Genomic DNA, 19,840 nt, shown 5'->3' with positions numbered 1-19,840 from the left:
CAAGGGTTGACTGACACCTTTTTGAATCACACACACACACACTGCTCTTTTTCCATTTTATTACCTAGTGACGTAGATAACGATGTGATAGTTTAGCATTTCAAGACGGACTAGCCTGCGTTAAACCCCTCCACACGTGTGTGCACTCTTACACACTCATAAAACTTCCCTTGTGTCCTTGGACACATGCATTTTTAATATGCTGATGTTAGCCGTGTTAAATTGACCAATATATAAAGTGGTTGGGAATGCAGTTTCCTCAGCGCCTCCTGGGGCTCATATAACAAGCTCTCTGTGTTTGTGTGTTTGTGAGTGTGTGGGGTCTATGTGCTTGAAGGCCAATTTTACTTCTACTTAGATATAGGGGTGAGAGCATTACAGCTGGAAATTGTACATTGGAAATTGTACATTGTATGTGTGTATTTCTGTGTGAGAATTTGTGTGGGTCTCCACACAAATCTGTGGGTTTCCCTTGTAGAAAGACTAAGAACATTGAACGTGTGTGTGAGTGAGTACTCTTGTACTTAAGATTATATTTCACCAACACTTGCTTCATGTAAAGTGCCTTGAGGTGGGTTTTTGATGAATCCACAGTAGAAAACTGAAATAACTGAAAGCTATGAAAACTATTACTCCAAGGGAAATTTCTGAACATGTTGTTGGTCATGTGGTCAAGTAGATGCTACAAAATGTAGAGGGATTTGAGACCTAAGCACTTGACTTTATTTATTTTTGTAAAAATGAACACAAATCAAGCACTGTAAAGATGTTTCTCTGTATGTTTTTCCCATTTCTTAGCCTGCAGAGCTTTATATTATAATCAAGAAAATAGGCTATGTAATGAGGCAGTACATGTAAAAGCAGATGTACTCTGCAATTCCTTGTGTTCTACCTGGTGTTTTCTTATTTCTTATCTAATTACTTTTATTATTATAAATTAGCTTCTTTTTTTTAATGACAGTAATCCTGTAAACTAGTAGTTCATTTAAAAGTAATGTTATCCATTTTATATTTTAGTTTTGTGTAAATAGAAGTGGCCATACTCAGATATGAAAGAATATTTACATAACCATCAGAAAATTATTTCCCCATTTTTCCCTGATATACGACCAAGGTGACTGATTTTGTTTGCTTCTTCCTTCCTAAAGTGTGTTCATTTTCTGCACATTTTGGTACGCGACCTTGCAGATGCGCACAAAAACAGAAATGGCTGAATTTAATGGCTGCACAGACCACCGCGTCTTTAGACATTTCTTTCCAACAAGGGTCACCTACACTTAAGATATGTGGTAGGTGAGGTTATTTGATCTAGTTTTTTCAGCTTCTGCCCTTCTCCGTTTGGCTCATGTGGGCTTGTCCTTTCAAAAACAACCAGAGATAGTGAACAGAGGAGGAAATGGCTGCTTTGGATCAAATGCTGAGGGAGACGAGCTGAGGGGCTTTGATGCTCCTGCTTTGGAAAAGCTGAATGAGCATAGTGACAGCTGAAGAAAGAGGATGGATCAATAATCTGCTGTTTCCATACGTGTGAGAAAACTGAGTGAGTGGTATGCCTGGATTAAAAACCCCTGTGGCAAATTGATTATCTCACCCGTTGTCTCTCGCCGCTCTCCTTTCAGAATTGCATCACAAGTCAGTTCTCCCACCTCACTGTTTTCCTGTTTTCATACTTTAAAATGTGCTCTACATTATTACCCAGATAATGCCTCCTCTCAGTCACTTCATTCATTCACTGAGGTTTTGGTCCAATCAGTCTTTGATTTTAGAATCGAAGGTGGTTTACAGCTTCTCTCATTATCAGTATGCCTCAAGCTCTTCCTCTTTGTTTATTTATCCCCTATTGATTCTCAGCTCTCACTCCCTCAGTCTCACATCATAGATGAATTTATTCTACTCTTTTTTTAATCTTTTCTCGCTGCTGCCTGTGTTTTCTTCTCTCTTTTTATTTTATCATTGTGCTTTTGAACCTCTTGTGAGGATTCCTCCTTTACACTAATGTGAACCGCCTTTAATCTGCTGCACCTCCATCTACCGTTTACATATTTTCTGTCTTTGCAATTAGGCCATTCGTCATCTTTTGTTTTACTGTTTTCTTTCTTTCTTAGCTTCTTTCTTTCTTTAGTACATTTTTAGACTTTCTTCCATGCAAGTTTTCTCACTTCCCTCCTCTCCCCCTCTCCCATTTCCTTCCTTTTTCACCTTCACCTTTACCCTCACCTTCCTGTCATCTCATACCTTCTCTTCATTTGCATCTTTCTCTCCCCGTCTTTCACCTTTACTGTTCTGCGCTGTCAGATTTTTCCTCCTATCTTACCTTCCTCACCTTCCCCTACCTGGCACCCTCTCCCACCTCCACCTACTCACCTCATCTCTCCGTCTCAACTTCTTCCCTTATATCCTGATTTCGTCTTCTCTCTCCATCCCTCCATGTCTAACCTTTCATTCGGAGAAAAGGAAACTCATTTCCAAAGCCATTTAACTGGCTCACATTGCAAATATAACTCAACATCCATACCTCACTTTACTTCCTTTTTGCTTCATAAGATATGCCTTCATTAAATCTGGCTAATTAGTTTTGTTTACCCCTTTTGCGGAAAGAGTCAGGTGGTAAACAGAGGATGAACTGTTAAAGAGAAAGGGGATATTGAAAGGGTGAGCCAGTTGCTACTGGAAATTCTCAGGTAAAAGCTAAAAGTCACTCAAGTTGAACTGACAAGAAGAGAGAAAAGAAAAATGAAGAGAAGGACGAGGCCCTTAAACTCTGCTTCACATGGCCTTAATTGCAGAATACTACCCATTAGAACATTAATCACTGAAAGAAAATGTGTTACCCTCCAGTGCAGGTTAGATGTTAGGTTTCAGCTGGCAGATCCATGCAGTCCATAGGGACAAGGAGATGGCGGCTTCATAATTTCTGTGTTTACAGGGGGCAATTTTAAATAAAGAGTTAATGTCAGTTTCCTTATGATAATTTTCAAGCTGTGAAAGTGGATGTGCATCTGTGATGGATAAAAAAAGAGTTCTTCCTTGACAATGACATGAAATCCAGATGTTTAATTGATGTGCAGTGTAAAGCGTGCTTGCTCTTACCAAGGGAGCTTCCAAGCACAGCGATTTGCATGCTACAGATAACTAAAGTCTACCTTTGGAACATTATGCAATGATATATTTAAGATTAGCTCCACATGTAAAAAATAATGGTGTTCTTATGGAATATTGTGTATTTCGTGGCCTTTAAGAAGCACTTTTTCCCAAAAGCTCCAGACGATCAGGAGTTAAACGTCACATTGCGACACAAGAGCCAGCTCAGTGGGTGTACGGAACAGTAGTGGGAAGTTCAGACCATGGTGGTATTAACAGAGCTGGATATGGTTATATACAGTTTATTTAGTGTCACTCTGTATAAACTCAAACACTGTATGAAGCTCTGTTTCTGTATTTATTCAGTATCTAGTCCCATTATATAAATCAGGAATTAATTAATTATCTCTCTGTTTAGCCAATTAGAGTGTCTTTTATCTATCCCTCTCTTGTTTCCCAGTGGAGACTACGAGTTCCTCAGTTTTCTTTCCGCCTCTCTCTGAATCTGCCATCTCTGCCCCTTTATTGGTTTTTTGTGTTAATCAGAGAGCATGTGTGTGTGCAGAAGTAAAAGGCAAGGTGATCTGTGTGTCTGTGAGACATGAGATTCTCTCAGCAGGGTCAGTTTATTCTTAGCCTTTCTGTGGCTGGCAATGGAGCTCCGAGTCTACAGCCAAGAACCAGACCACTTTGTGAGAGAGCGTGTATGTTACTGTGTGCGTGTGTGGTCCTCTCCCCTGGCTGCTCGTTATAAATCTGAAACAGGTGTTGCCACCAAACTGTGCCAACGTCTGTTCAGTTACTTATGGGTGAATTCATGTTGGCGCATCGTTTTTTTGTAATCAAAAATTCTTGTAGTTTTCTAACTTTCACTGTGTTGGTAAAATGATGATCCACTCCAAAACCTTTGAGGTGCTCCTGACAGAGGGCCACTTCACAATATTCCCTTTTATCTTTTGTAATCTCACAACGCTGCTTTGTTGTGTTGTGTGTTCATTAAACAACAACCACATTTCTTAGTGTTTTTGACGAAGCTATCAAGAGAGCTGTATTCATACGTTAGCTGCTGGTGATGAAGAAGACAGCTAGCATGTTTTAAACAACAAATTCTCCATTTGGCATGATGTTTGATGGAATGGAAATGGAATAGGAAAGTGTGAATGTGAGTGTGTGTGGTTGGACGGGTGTTTGTGCCTGTTGCATTGCTTGTAAAATGTTTGATATTTGCAACCTGTTTCTCCGGCTGTCACCCATGTAGGGTGACTAACCCGAAGCTGTTCCCAAAATAAAACTTCCTTTGAACTCCAAATCCCTAAAGAGCTGCATGCTGTGTGTGCTGTACAGTGTGTTTCTTTCTGTGATCGTGCCTTCAGTATGATTGCTGCTGCCTGTGCATGCGTATGACTCAGCAGCTCGCTACATTGCCAGAGTAATTTTTGTTCCTCATCGAGCTCGTGTCACGTCATCTCTTCCTGTTAGCCCTGAAAATGCATTTTCACAAAAAAACACACCTTTAGCATTCCCCCAACATTGTGCAAATCTGCATATTATGCCTTTCCTACTTATCAGCATGCTGATTTGTAAACTGCTTTTAAATACCAGTTTTAATTAAAGCATGTTGTCTTTACCAAATTTGACTGTTTAAAAGGGGAAAAGATGTTTGCTTGTTGATTTGTGTTCAGGGGAGACAGTATATCGATGTGTAAGTTATATATGACAGCTGGTTGTTGTAATCCATTTCCTGTTTCTAGAATTGTTCATATTTTCAGTCAAATATTGGTATCTTGTTTGTTATTTTCATAGCTTTCCTAACTTCTGGTAATTTGCTTAAATGTTTTCTTACACATACAATTTTTCGTAAGCAACGTGTGCTCTTACGGTGTCTGGATTAGAAAAACACGGTTAATGTCTCTGATGCCTCAATTATGTTCATTATGACCGTTGTGCTGTCTGAGAATCTTTGTCACACATCATATATGTGCTCATAGCAGGGCAGTGTAAATTTTGCCTCAGGAACTTTAACTCCTGTTGCCCCCCTTTCTAAGGGTTTGCTCGAATAAAAGACACGATCTAATTGTTGAATTTTCAGTCTCGCTTTATCTGTAACTATTTTCTCCATGAAAAATTGGGTGTCCAGTGCCTCTTTTTGTACCACTAAGAAACCTTAGCCTTAAAGAGACAGGAGCTAAAAGTAATAATTTCAAGAAAGAGACTGTAGCAATGTTAAAAAAAAAAAACACAGAAAAAAACAGAGTGTATTTTGATAATTAAAGCATGCAAACCTGTTCCATTAGATTCCCTAAAATCAAGCCATGAGCCTATAAATGATCTTTGTCTGACAATCCAGCAGGTAGACACATATTTATTCAGCATTTTAGAGCAGTATTTACTACTTTAAGGTTCAAATAACAACCTTCTAATGGACAGAAAAACACTCTCCACCAACCCTACCCGCCATTTCTCTTCCATCTTCCCCTTTCTTGTCCGTCTACTGAGGAACGTTAGGTTTTGGGTTTTTCCATAAGGATGACAGTTTTTTTTTTCTATTCAACTCCCAGTTTGTTGCCGTAGCAACTTTTGAGCCCTCCCATTGTAAGCACAACAAAGAGGAGACAACATAAAGAGATGAAAAATGGAGATAAAGATGCAGAATAAAAGGGAGAAATTAGACTTGTAGTTTTTGACTTGTGGCTTTCTCCTCAGAATTTGCTTTCCTGCTGTGTGTGCGCACTGAAAGTTTGTGTGGTTGTATTCCCCATTGTTTCTCTCTTCTCCTTTTTCATATCTTTTTCCATTCCTCGAGAATCTATTATTTGAGCCTAAATCATCAAACGTGGTGAGTGCACCTCTATGTGTGAGATAGATCGCCACCGTGTGATATTTAATAAAGCAAAACATTCACTGGCCCAGTGAATTATGATGCAAACCTAATTTTGGTGCAGTCATGGTGTGCCTGACAAAGAGAGCGATGGCCAGCAGACAGCTGAATGAGAGTTGGAGAGATAAAGTGAAGATGAAAAAGATTCAAAAGAATGATAGAAAGCACACATGGATGCGTTTTCCTGTCTTTTCTCTACTCTTTGCCTCTTTTTGTCTCTCCTTACTCTTCAAGCCTCTTTGCTCTTCTTCTCTCCCTCTACCCTATTTCCCATGTTCCTCTTTCTCTTCATCTCCTTTAGTGTCAGAGCAGTCGAAGTTAAGTAGCTTAAGCCAACATCTTTAATACGTTTTAAAGCTTTCTGTGTTATTTCAGTGTGCTTGCATTAGTTTCTCTTCTTGAGTGGGAGCCAGGGTGTATTATGTGTTAGCTGTGTAGAAAAATCGATGTGGCAGCTGCTGTCTGTTGTTTGCCTTGTGATACTTTTCTCCATACTACTTTAAGTTGACTTGCAATGCCTCACACAGATGCATGCATACACACAACCACAGACAACCACCAGTTTCGTCCAAACACAATTTGAACCCATTTTTAATCCTTGCCTCTTGCTTCTGACTCTTCTACCAGTTCAGCGTCTCAGTGCTGCTTTTACAGAATAAAGGAATCTATAGATTTTTGGGTCCAGGACAAAGTCTAAACTTGACAGTTAAAGTTCCATTAAAAGGTAAAAGGTGGCATGCTGTGATGCTAAAATACAAAACAGCCCAGAGATAACATATGTTTGACCTTGAAATGCTGCCTTTATTTGTGTCTTGCTGTTTTTATTTTTGCCCCTTTGTTCCTCCATTTTCTCTTCCTCAAAGCATCGGTCTATTTTCATATCTTTCAGAATCCCCGTCACTCCCTATTTCTGTTCCCCATCATTCTCTTTTTGTACGTCTTCATTCTGCATCTTCCCCTGTAGTTGTTTCTGCAACGCTGCAGTCCCAGCAATTTTCTCTGCCATTTATGTACGCACTCATACAAACACACCCTGTGGTCGTCGTTGTGCGCCCATACATTGCAAGCGCTTGCACACCCTCCCTCTTTCCAACGAAGCCCTGTGATCAAACCCCCCCAGACTTCACTCACCCTGTAATCACGGCTTGGAGACCTACCAAGGAGCAGGCTGCTGGTTCCCTGTTCTTCCGTGCCCACAACCACCGTATTTGCCTTAGGCCCCACAGTTCCACTGGCTCCCACCCTGCCCTACCGAGACCACATTAAAGCTGTCGGTAGTGGGTTCACTGACCAACAAGGCCACTCTAGGGTGTGTCAGTTGGGGTGCTACTTTTCCATTTATTTCGTCTGACTGCATTTTTTTCTCACCGTTTTTTAAACTCTGTCTCAGCAGGCTGACTAAATTCATCACTGGTGTTTGTCATAGTTTGACCGTGGAATATAGAATTCAACAAATTCCTAATATTCTACTGGGCCAAAAAAAACTTGTTTTATAGGAAATGAAAAAAACTGTGTTTCCCATAAATCCACCATTATATCTTCTTTGTGTTTTAATTATTTCTACAAAGAGGAAAAACATGTGGGAAGTATTTTTTTGTTGTTGTCAGATATTCTCTTTTTCCACCATCTGCAAATGAAAAATATTCTGAAAATTTTTCTTCAAAGCAATGCAAATCATAAAACCTGTTGTTTCTTCTTCATTGTCATGTAACTTTTGGTTTCTGTAAGTAGCATTTAGGGGAACAATATAGCCCCTGCTGGCAAGCCAGTAGTCTGAATTTTAAGTGGACATATAGTGAAAAATGTACTTCAGTGCATATTTTTGAGTGTCTGAAGTCGATGCCAACTCGGTATCCTCAAAAATAGACAACATTGCCACTTTGTTTGGAGCCCCTGAGGTTTGAAAATATCTAATTTCGTGAGCGGTTCACATTTGCAGTGGATTTCACACTCCATGTTCAGAGTATTGCTGTTCAGCCACCTCGTCTTTATCTCCTCCCAACTTCAAATTCAAATCACGCTGCCGTTGGAAGTAGGGAGTTGAAAATCTTTACCATTTTGCTTTGCTACTATTAGCAAATTCTCATCAGCAATTATGTAGTTCACTAAATAAAGAAATTAGTTAACGATGCTCTACTCGTACTTTGTCTCGTTTGACATCCCCACTAAGAAATCCGTCTTGTCATTGGAGTTTTTCCAGTTTTGTTTCAGGTAAAAGTTGTTTTTTCAAGTTTTTCAAGTATTTTTCTGTTAGTTTGGTGCCTGAGTTAAATTTGCTGTGTGCTCTAGTGGGAGCTGGCTATTTACGGTAAGCTCTGTTATGGGTTATAAGGTCTTTCAAGGGTTATTGAGGGCTAATGGTTTCAGAAAAGGCTGACCTCACAAAAGAGTGGGGTGGCGAGTAAGACTCTCCACACTCCTAAACAGGAATAACAGTGGTATGAAAAGTAGACGTACCATCTTTCAGTGGTATTTTTACCAACTGATGTCACAGATATTTCATTAAGACCTCAGGAAAATTTGTTAGCATGTGTTCTCTCTTTTAAAGTAAAATGTTTACATGGTGAAATTGCATTGGTATTAAAATTGGGACACAGAGTTCAGCACCGAGTTATTAGGGCTATCGCTAGATTATAACCAATTTATCTGCCAGTTATTTTCTCAGTCATTAAGAGTTTGGTTTGTAAAACATGAATGTAAAATTTGATGGGGAAAAAACTCTATCAATACTTCTTAAACCCAAATGTGATGAGCTCTCCTTGTTTGTATTACTCACTGAACAGTTAATAAAAGAATAAAGATAATAATAAAAAACAGTTGGTTATAATAATTAACTAATTTCTATAAAAGTATACAGCCACAAACTCTATTTGTGCAAGGCTGGTAGCTGCTCTGCAGGCACCAACAAGCTAATAAAATGAAGAGAAATTATAATGCAGCATGGGACCGGTTAGGAGTGCCAAAACTAGACAACAATATAGACTTTATTGTAAAAACGAGACATGTTCTGATTTAAAAAAAAAGGAATGAATGCAGCTGTAATAGCAATCAGGAGCAATCAGTTAAGTGCTTGGATAAGTGTTGTTTTTCTAGTTTGAAGGGGTTTATCATGCAAGGTTGAATTAAACAAAATGTTTTTCCTCAATCATTTTTTTTCCATCACCTGTGTGATGGTAATAACAGTATTTGGACGTTTCTCTGAAGAATGCTTATTCTGAAAGTGTATTTTAGCACTCACACGTCAAATATAGTTACAGACTTTCTTTTTGTTGTGAGATAGTGTTGCAGAGAAGAATGCCTGCACTGTGTTGGGGTTTGGTTGAAAGGAAATGTGGTAATGTGAATTGGACCTTTGAAATCGATCAAATCATGCATTTTAGGGAGGAGTCCCACAATACAATTACATGCCAAATGAGTAATCATTAATCATCAGCCCAAATGTGGGCCAAAACAAGCAGCTTATTCGGCAGTACTTTACTATTTCCATACACTATAAACACAAAAAAGTTGAAACTAAAGTATGAATTGCATAGAAAAAAAAATAAAAGAATTTTAAAAATGTGCTTGTAAATAAGTCAAAACAGAGGCAGTAAATGTCAAACAATGTCCTGCTTCAAAATTAATTGAAATTACCTTAAATTTATTGACAAGATGAATCCTTATGGTTTTACATGCGACTTTTCCATTGCTGCATAATCTTTCAATGACCCTTTTTTCTCTATTCAGACAAAAAAAGGTCTGCTTTAGTTAGGTAGCTGCTTTAAGCTGCAGTGTAGCAAAGGCTTTAAATGTCAAGCTGTCTGTCTTTGAGGCAGTTCACCTGTTTGTGTAAAAGAACAAACTGTAACTTTGTCATGCTGACCAACCCCACATTGTATCCATAATAATCAGTGCTCATGAATAATTAATGCCTCCCCATTGTCTTACCACTTGCATAAAAGGTAAGAATGCCACTGTTACTGTGGGTCACCTGTGTTCAAATCCCCTGCATGAAAGGTACTACCTCCAATAGGGGTCCTTAGGCAAGAGCCCCTTACCCTGCCAGCGTAAGTTGCTTTGGATAAAAGTGTTTGCCAAATGCATAAATATATCCAACAGACAGCTTCTTTATTTAACCCTATGAATCTGCATATCTGCATATATGTAATAAACTTGAAGGAAAGTACCCCCAAAGCAGCTGGAAGCAACAAACGCGATGTCAGGTTCTACGTTTTGTTATAGTATTACTGAAAAAATGCCAGAGAAAAAAGAAAAAGCTTTAAAGCTACAATAACTTAAGATATTTTGACTTTGGCTTTCATCAGTGCTAAAACATCACTATAGTGAAAACGTCAGTTCAAGTTCAGTTCAATATAAATGTCAACTAATTATGCTGATGTGTGTTGGCTGAGAGATTCCAACACACTGAGAAAACTCATGAAAATGGACGACCAAGTAAACATCCTCTTCAGTTTGACAGCACATGTGCTTCAAAAAACTGTGTACGGTATATAAATGATGTCAGCAAAGACAGGCAACTTCCATCTGGTTATTTCCATAACTTACTGGCACAACAATGTACTGGCAGCCTACTCCAAATTAAGTTTGCTATTTCCATACACTATAAACACAAAAAAAGTAAATTTTTCCACATACTTTTGAGGAATCCTAGTTAATAACTAGATAAAATGACTGAGGAGTTATGCAAACACATTAGAGATCACTGAGCCTCCAACACAAATGAATGTAGCTCAGGTTGACGCGCATATTTAGAAGGAATGAGATATTAAAACGGAATTGTTACATTTGCATTGTGTTGCTGCCGTTTGAGAGATTATCAGTGTCACAGTGGATATACTGTAGATTTATATCTAAACTGTAGATTTCTAACCACAAACTGGAGTCTGGTGGAGACTCACCCAGGGAGACATGCTTCCTGTTTAGGGTCTCGGTTCGGAGCTTTAGAAACTCTGCTCTGACATGATGAATGCACTCTGCTGTGGAAGAGTAATGAGCCAGTTCGTGACTGCATCACCTCAGGGTAATCTACTATGATACATACATACACACACACACACACACACACACCTTACACAGAGTGATGTCAGAGTGATTAAATCACTAATAGCTTGTGGAGGAGACGTTGTGACTCACACAGGCTCTCTATCTCCACTCACATCTCACCCTCCTTCTCTAAGGACTTTCCATTGGACTTTTGTTCTTCTTCTTCTTTTTCTTCTCTTTGACTCCATCGAACTCATTGTCTCTTGCAACTGCCAGTCAATTTTCGCACATTCGCCCACTTTACTTTCCGTCTTTGCATCTTACTTTTCTGCTATCTGCCTCTCCATCCAAACATTCAGCCCGATCCCTAAGTTGTCACTGCTTCCTCTTTTGTATTTTAAACCCTATTTTACACTTTGCCCTCCACCTCTGCTCGATCCGTCCTCCCTCCCTACCATTTGGTGATTTTTATTAGTCTCATCACACATATCCTCTCCGTCTCCCTCCTCGTTTTAAAGGGATGATATATTATCCTCCTCCCATTTTATTTGCCATTCATCCTTTCCACTTCTCACTTCTTCCACACTCTCCATACTTCTTAATACTGAAACATTCGCCCTTCAGCTTTATCACCCCTCGCTTTATCATCCTCCAATTGCCTTTCTTTCCTTGAAACTTTCTGCTCTTATCTGTATATGGTAATAGCGGATGAGAGTGAAGTTTGACCAAAGTCTATTTGTTAGAAAGAAATAAGGCTTAAGGAAATTTGATCTGCACTTTTAAAAGATAACCAGACTTGCACTTTGAATAGAGACACACATATATGCCCCCACTCAAGGTTGCCCTCTTTCATGCATTCATCATCGTGCTCCATGACTTCTGAGCATTGATTTCTTCACTTTGCCATAAAATGCATTGTCGATAGAATTCAGTAAATGATGAACAGCATGTAGAGGTTAAACGTGAGTGAACAAAATTTGTATGCAGAGGAAAGAGACTAAATGAACAAACTGAGAAGAAGAAGGATGCCTTTAAAAACATTCAAAATGTGGCCACAGCAAAGTCCATAGACAATTAGAGAGTATATATAGAAAGACATGTTCATGCAGCTCAGCATAGGCACCCATCTACTAGTTAGAAAGCATTGTATAAAGCAAGTTAAGGTGCTGCGTATTTTTATTTATTTTTTTTGCTGAATAAAAAACTGGATGAAAAGCTGATATTGGACATCTATCAGGTGGTGATAAACATGCCGATGCTCCTCTATACCTGCTGAACGTGGAATCGACAAACACTTGAGGAACACTGTTCACTATGTGGCTGCGCTATACTAAAGCTATCAGAGGTGTTAAAGAACGTAGCCTCAGTGTTAAAGTCTGGAAAATGTACAAACAAACATTCCGTCTTAGGCTTAGTCTATTTCAGAGTTCACAACATTTGAACATTTGAACTTTCACAAAACGGTTCTGAATGGCTTCACCTGGCTTGGGACGTTTCATTATCAGCCATATTCTGATAATGTTTGTGTCACTGGACTCAATTAGTACAGCTATTCACTGTGATCTACTTTATGTCCTGCCACATTTTACCCCAGCTACTGTAAGCATATTGCACACGGGACATGACAGCGGGCCCAGTCTGGCACAATGATTCTATTGGATGTATTGGTAGCTTCGACTGCACCCATGACATCAGTTTGGGTTAGTTCTCAAAAAATGGTGAGAAATGACCAGATCTCCCGACTACAAATAGATTTTAGAAATGTCCAAGTTGCATGGACGGATGAATACATATAGCTGATTGAGAGATCCATTGCCTATACACTGGAAAATCTCTGTACACACAAATGTATGTTCATGTGCATTGTGGTCCTGTAGCTACTTTTTGAGAAAAGTGGGTGCTGCAGAATCCTAGACTCTGCCTTTTCTAATGCCTTGGATCCACAATTTTTTTCTGTTCTTGGCAAAAAGACCACTGAACATATCCCATCCATCTTTTTTGGTACAGTTAACTGCCTTGTCTCTGCTTAGGGGGCTTGGCTGTAGTTCTACGGTCCCGTCCCAAGAGTGAGAGAATTTCAGAAAATGTGAACATGGTCACTCTGGAGATTGTTGTTCATGCTTTCTTTTGGTGTGTCGGGATCCATGTTTTGCCAAACACTAGTTTCAGTCTTTTGGCGTGTCGTAACCATCTCTCTTAACAGAGATATTGTGAGATTTATATTACAGACCTTTTTAAAATCTCAAAATAACAGTAAAATCGAAGTGCAGTGTTTTATTGCTCTCATCAGGCCAAACTTTATGATGTCATTCAACTTTTCATGTGATTTTAAGCTTAAATTAAATTCAGCTGAGAAATAGTATGGTCAATCGTAGTAGCATTTATCATTAAAATCTATTATTGGATACCAGTTGATGGACAGTGTTATTCTTCACTGCCCCATCACTTTTCTCTCTCTTATTTCCCCTGATGAACACCTCCTGGTCATAAACACACTTGTGCAGGTATCGTAGGTTATAGATAGATACAGATAGTTGGAAGAAAGGGCACACAGGAGGAGCATGGAGGTGTCAAAGGAAGATGAATACGTTTCTGGGACTGACAGTATATGTGAATGCAGGGGACAAAAAACATCGGGCGAAAGTTAGAGAGACGCAGTGTCAGGGAAAAAAGAGACAGATGAGTCATTTGGGGAAAAGACAAGTGCGAAAGGAGGTGCGAGAAGAAACTGAAAATGAGGGCAAATAACAGCCAGAGGGCAGGGAAGTAAAACAAATAGGACAGTAGGAAAAGAGAAGGATGAAGGGCACATGTGGTAAGGCCAACTGTTGGCACTCTGGGTGGTAAAGGAGGGATGAGAAGAGGCGAGGAGGAGGAATGAGAGAAGATTTAGGGGATAGAATGAGAGGACTGGCAGATTTTGAGCGTGTGTGTGTGTTTTTTTTGAGTAAAAACCTTTGGCTGGCAGCCGGATGCAGGTCTGCCAGTGGTTGGCCTGGCAGTATACAACCCACTGCTTAAAAGTCCTCACCTTGAGCTGCTAATGGCAGTCAATCAACTTAAAGCGTCATTACGCATTAAGGACAGTCCATTTTCTATCTTTGTGACGACAACCAGTGATTGTGTTCATTGTTCAACCAGTAACTATAAGCTTTTTTCCATGTCCTTACTATAAGACAAGCTCACACTGTAGAGCCAAAAAGTGTCCAAACCCACCCAGTCCTATTCAAAATGCAAGTCTATACCAAGGCAGGATCACCAGCTGGGCATAGAGATGAGGCTTAGAAGTGCTGCCTGCTTTCTGTGTCAGTACACAGCTATCTGTCAGGGGGGCCAGCTTGCTGCTTGGCCTAAACACTTAGTTTAGATTTACAATTTTTATTCACTCTAAAATGGCTATCCACCACTCTAAAATTAAACCTCACTTTTGGGTGTTTATTCACAGCTTTAGTGTGAATAAACAGCCAGGGCTGAACTTTGCTCTATAATAAACACCAACATTTTTAAGATCTGTTGAGCTTTAGTAGTGGATCTTCAACAGAAAGATTCAAGACCTACACAGTTTCAATGTTGATCTTGTATTTGCCATATTTGACAGTTCATAGATTTCTCATCATTTTGCCACAATAAATGGTAAACGATTAATATGGATCCAGATTTAATTCTAGTATAAAAATTTTATTAGAAATGCACGGAACATGGAAGGAAGATTTATTGGGACCCAGATTTGTACTTTTTCCTGGTGCTACCCATCAGAATAATGTTACCACGACAAAGATCAAAAATGTTCAAATGTCATCATAAATTTATGGGGAAACTATTACAAGCTTGTTCACAAACAGCATCTAAAACATATCTCTGCTCAAAATAATTAATGATGTATGGAACATTTATTAAACTAGTCATGAAATGATCTATTAAAGTTTTGAACTTTTTACTCAGGCATCATACAATGTAAATTGGCAGCCTACCAAAAAAAAAAAATGGTGTAAACGGCACGTTACTTTCAGAGTGTGGAAAGAAGATGAACAACCTGTAAGCAGCTAAGGGAGGAAAAAAAACCAGAACTGTCTAAAGTAAAAAATGTCCAATCCCAGTCACATATGGTCGATGTTTCTGAAGCAGATTTTATCTTTGTACTTTGAGATTCTTGCTTCTCTGTTGGCATCCTTTACCAGAACATAAATATAAGATGAGCAGCATTAAAACATACATGAGAACAGACGAGAAGAGAGACAGATAGGGGGAGGGAGATGAAAGAACATGAGAAGACGGACGATAGATGAAGAGAACCAAGGGCCTGGTGCTCATTTATCTCTTTGCTGGATTTTTTTTTGCAATATGTTTCTTCAGCTGTTTTTTTCTCTGTGAAAATAATCTTTACACCTTCTACTTTAATTTTTGCGTCTTTGTCTGTTCAGAATTGACTGATACAACTTTCATCCTTACGTTTGTATGCTTGCTTTTTTACTTTTCATTTCATATTGGCCATGCTTTTTCCTGTGTTTTCACTGCAAATTTCCTTCTGCTATTCTCATTTTCACCCATATGTATCTCCATGCATCTCTCCACTGTGTGAAAGAGAAAAAAAAGTATAATAATGTTTAATTTATGGGTGCTAAAAGGGTTTGCATTGGAGGCTGAACTAGCAGCCCTTTAATGTAAGCCTCCTGCTTTCACACTGTCATGGTTAAGGGTCTTACATGAATGTTCCGTTTTGTCGCCGATGCTGTGCCCACGTTTTCTATTCGGACAGTTTTAAGATACCAAAGTGTGGAAATAGTAGGTGTCTTCATCCTGAGCTCAGAACAGACAGTCGGGTGATAAAGAAAGTAGGCTTTCTTTCAATGGTTTTACATACCCTGACATAAAAAAAACCCAACAATCTGGTCCTCATCAGGTTTTGAAATGAGGTTAATACGACACACTGTGTCATTATTACCATCATAAGCTAAAATGTAGAAGTGGTGTGTGAAAAACTGAGTACACCTTTACAGCCTCCATAAGAATTAAGAGAATTGATGTATTTGATTAATTGATCATTAGCAAGTAAGCACCGCGATAAAAGCAGACGGTTTGCAGTTTGCTGGTCTGGAGCATTCAGGTGCGTGTTAACACAATGCCAAGGAGGAAAGACATCAGCACTGATTTTAGAGAAGCAATTGTTGCTGCCCATCAATCCGGGAAGGGTCATGAGACCATTTTTTAAATTATTTGGAGTCCATTATTCTACTGTGAAAACGATTGTTAACGGTGGAAAACATTCAGGATAAATAAAAATAAAAATTCAAGAGCTCCATCTCCGACTATGCAGGGCTCGGTTAGAATCTGAAATGTCAAAATTCATAACATCACAATTAGAAAAAGAGTGAGTAAGTATGGCTTGTTTAGGAGGTTTGCAGGAGAAAGACTCTTTTCCATAAAAACAACATGAGAGAACAGCTTAGTTTTGCAAAGTTTCAACAAACCACACACAAGACGTTTGGAACAATGTCCTTTGGACAGACGAGTCCAAAGTAGAGAAGCTCGCACAGCAGCATGTGGGGCCATCTGTCTGACAGCTAAAGCTTGGCTGAAACTGGATCATCAACAGTGCAGTGATCCCAAACAAATCTGCAAATCTGCATCAGGATAACTGAAAAAGAAAAAAATGTTGCAGAAGCCCAGTCCATGTTCAGACCTAAACCTGACTGAAATGCTGTACATAAAGAAATGCTTCATACATCAATGAACTGAAGCAACATTGTTCAAAAGACTGGGTCATCTGAGGTTGTTTCAGATTAGAAAGTAGAAGAGGTGACTGTTCCCTTAATCTGTCGTTTAGATAGTGCCATTGCTCAAACTGCTAAGAAGGCAGTTCTGCAGATTATACATACATGAAAGACATTAACCTGAGGCAGCAGCCTTGAAATGCAGTATTCATGTGCAGCATTAAAAAGACGACAAACTGGCACGTAAAGAAAGGCAAGAACCTGGATCTCTGTCTTTAACGACGCTCAAAAATACCCATTTGCTTCTTCTCAGTCACTTTCTGTAACTGTATTTCCTTTAAATGTTCGTTCATCTTCTCTCCCTCCCTTTTTTCCACATGCTCCCTTCTGAAAACTGCTGAACACATTCTTGTCCTCATAGGGTCATTTCAGCTGTCTCATTAGTCACAACAGAGGCAGAGAAAGATGTGGGAGGATACAACATTTTCAGTTAGGACACATAACCACTCAGATGAGAAGCATTTCCATTCCTTTTTTTTCCTTCACTTTCTTCAGAACAGTAAAACCAAACATATCCAAATGGGATTAGAAAAGCATCTGCAGACAACATCCTCTGGTGCCACCCCAATGGATAGTCACATGTCACACTTATCTTTGCAGCAGCTGAATATTCCAGCCCTCATTTGAGCAAATGAAATTAATTGAATGTGATTTTTTTTAGTGGAGGGAGGGGTGGATGATGATCAGTGGAGAAATGAAAGTGTGTTAGCGTGTGTAACGCTGTTCAAATGTGCAGAGATTGTGCCGCACTGCTGTCATTTTACCAGCGTGTTTGCATACTGCATGTGTGTGCCGACTGCTGTCTGTTCGACTCGCTTTCTGTTACAAACTTCATGTGGGCGACATCTGAGATCAAACCTCATCACTCTGCTCATATTCTTCCCTTCCTTGATCCCATTGCCTTTATTATCCTCATCCTTTACTTTACTTCTTCTCTATACCTTCATCTCTTTTCTTCCTCCATAATTTCATTAGTGACAGTCTTTTCTTCTTTTTGCTGCCTAAGCTTTATACACTTTACATTTATTATTTTGTCTCACTCTTTTCTTCCATCCCTTTATATCATCCCCCTTTTTTTCTCCGTAGAGTAGCTCTGGATTATGGTTCACCATGAAGAAATTGTCTGTTCATGGAAATGTATGCACGCTGTGATTTGTGACATCATTTAATCCTGCCTTTTATATGGACAGGGCTGCATTAGCATTCACAGTATTGCATGTGCATGCAATTTTTGAGACTCAACTTTAGACAGATTTAAACATCTACTGTATTTGAGGTGTAAAAGCAAATGTATAGAAGACTGCAGGGTGGGGGGATATTTCACATCATGTCTTTTATGGTTTCCAAGCCAACTTTAAGTGCTGCATTATATCCATATGGGTTATTAAATTCCTAAACCCCTGTCTTCCTTCTATCTTCCGTCTCCTTTTTTTTCTGGTCTTGTTTATGTCCAAAGACAAAATTGAATTTGTGTCCTTTGTCATTTTTATAGACGTTTGAAAATGTGCAGACAGTTTTGAATCTTTGATTCTTCTGTAATCTTATGACCTAATGGATCACTTGGGTTATTTTACAGAAGTCACAGGAGAACACAAAGAGGACTCAATTGAACAAATGAGACAACAACACTTTACTGGGCCATTTCTAGGTTGAGGAAAATTATCCTAGATTGTATACGAATGGAGCAAATCGCAGCCTCGACTCCACTGGCGGGTTCACATCCATTCACACCTGTGACCAAAACATTTCACATGTTGCTCAGGCAGGTAAACAACTCACAGGTGACAACAACAACCTAAATGACCCAAAGGATGGCCAAGTGGATCAGCGACATGCTTAATTGGCTCAAAGTGAAAATGTCCAAACAACAGCTTAGAAGTCTGGAACTCCCCACCGATCAGTTAGAACTGAAGAAACCTTCGGGATAAGAGGTAAAATGCCTCCAGTTGCTCTATAATCAAACACTTTTTTACCATGACCTGGATGACAGCATCAACATACTGCCTGGTTGTAGTTTGCTCAGGTACATGGACAAAGTTGAAAGCTGTGGGGAAAATGTTTTGTTGACATATTTAACAAAAATAGAGCATTTTGAGTGTTAAAACACAACACCCCTACATAGGAACCCAATCTGAAACACAGCGGTGGTAGTTTCATGGTATAAAAGGAACATTTGTTTCGGGTATGTGTCCATAACCTACACTACAAACCAGTTGTCCTACCAGAGAATAGTTAAAAAAGTTCTAAGTTAACGTTACGAGCAAGTCATCCTGACAGAAATTCAAATTAGTAGTTGTGGAAAGACCTAAAGTGAGAAAACCAACAAGCATCCTACAGTTGAATCTATTCTGTATAGAAGAATGGATTAAAATTTCACCCAGTTGACATGTAAGACTGATGAGTAGTGACAGGACACCAAGATGTTTCAGCAGATACTAAAAACAAGGTCTCATATAAAATGCCACGGAAAAATTTCCAATATCAGATTATTTTCCTCATTGAATAAAAAATGCATAATGTATCTGTGTTTAATTTGTTTAACTGAGTTCTCCTGTGTGAACATTTTAGAAAACAACTACCACCAGTTTTTCTAAGGATTTTCTGCCACAAGCTTCCGTTCTTTGGCAGAGGAAGAGACAGAAATAATGTTTTTGGGGAGTAGTAAACATCCACTTCTTATAGATTGCAGAAGGACACCAATGTGCTCGCTCATTTTCTATTGAATGACCCCGAGTCTGAATAAAGTTGGGAGAGCTAAACTTTTTCTTCTTCTATGAATTTCCAGCAGATTAGCCGGCTCGTCTATTTTGCATGTATCTAGAGTTACTGTGCATTCTGATTACCTGCTTTGAAATATGTGAAGACTCATAAGAACACTGTAAACTGTTGAGTTTTGATCTTTTAATGAGAATCATTTCAGTTGATTGGAAAAAATATTTGTCCATGAACAATATGAACAGCCTTCTTATAAAGTTTTGGGTTCGACAGCATACATCAGTTGTTTGTTGTCAAAGTATCCACCTAAAAAATCTGATTCCCCCCCCCCCCTTCCTAACCTGACTGTCCAGCTCTTGCATCATTAACTGGTAAGCTTCATGTTCCTCCGAATATACCATCATGTTACTGT

The 19,840-nt window shown here is 39.1% G+C and overlaps 1 protein-coding gene across 3 annotated transcripts in view; it reads left to right on the top strand.

Annotated features, from left to right (window-relative positions):
• Window positions 1–19,840, top strand: part of slc8a4b (solute carrier family 8 member 4b) — a 115,917-nt gene that overhangs the window by 62,021 nt on the left and 34,056 nt on the right. The window lies entirely within an intron of this gene.

This window comes from Odontesthes bonariensis, chromosome 19 (assembly GCF_027942865.1).
Source record: "Odontesthes bonariensis isolate fOdoBon6 chromosome 19, fOdoBon6.hap1, whole genome shotgun sequence".
In the NCBI taxonomy this organism is placed as follows: domain Eukaryota; kingdom Metazoa; phylum Chordata; class Actinopteri; order Atheriniformes; family Atherinopsidae; genus Odontesthes; species Odontesthes bonariensis.
This window is presented reverse-complemented; position numbering and strand designations above follow the sequence as displayed.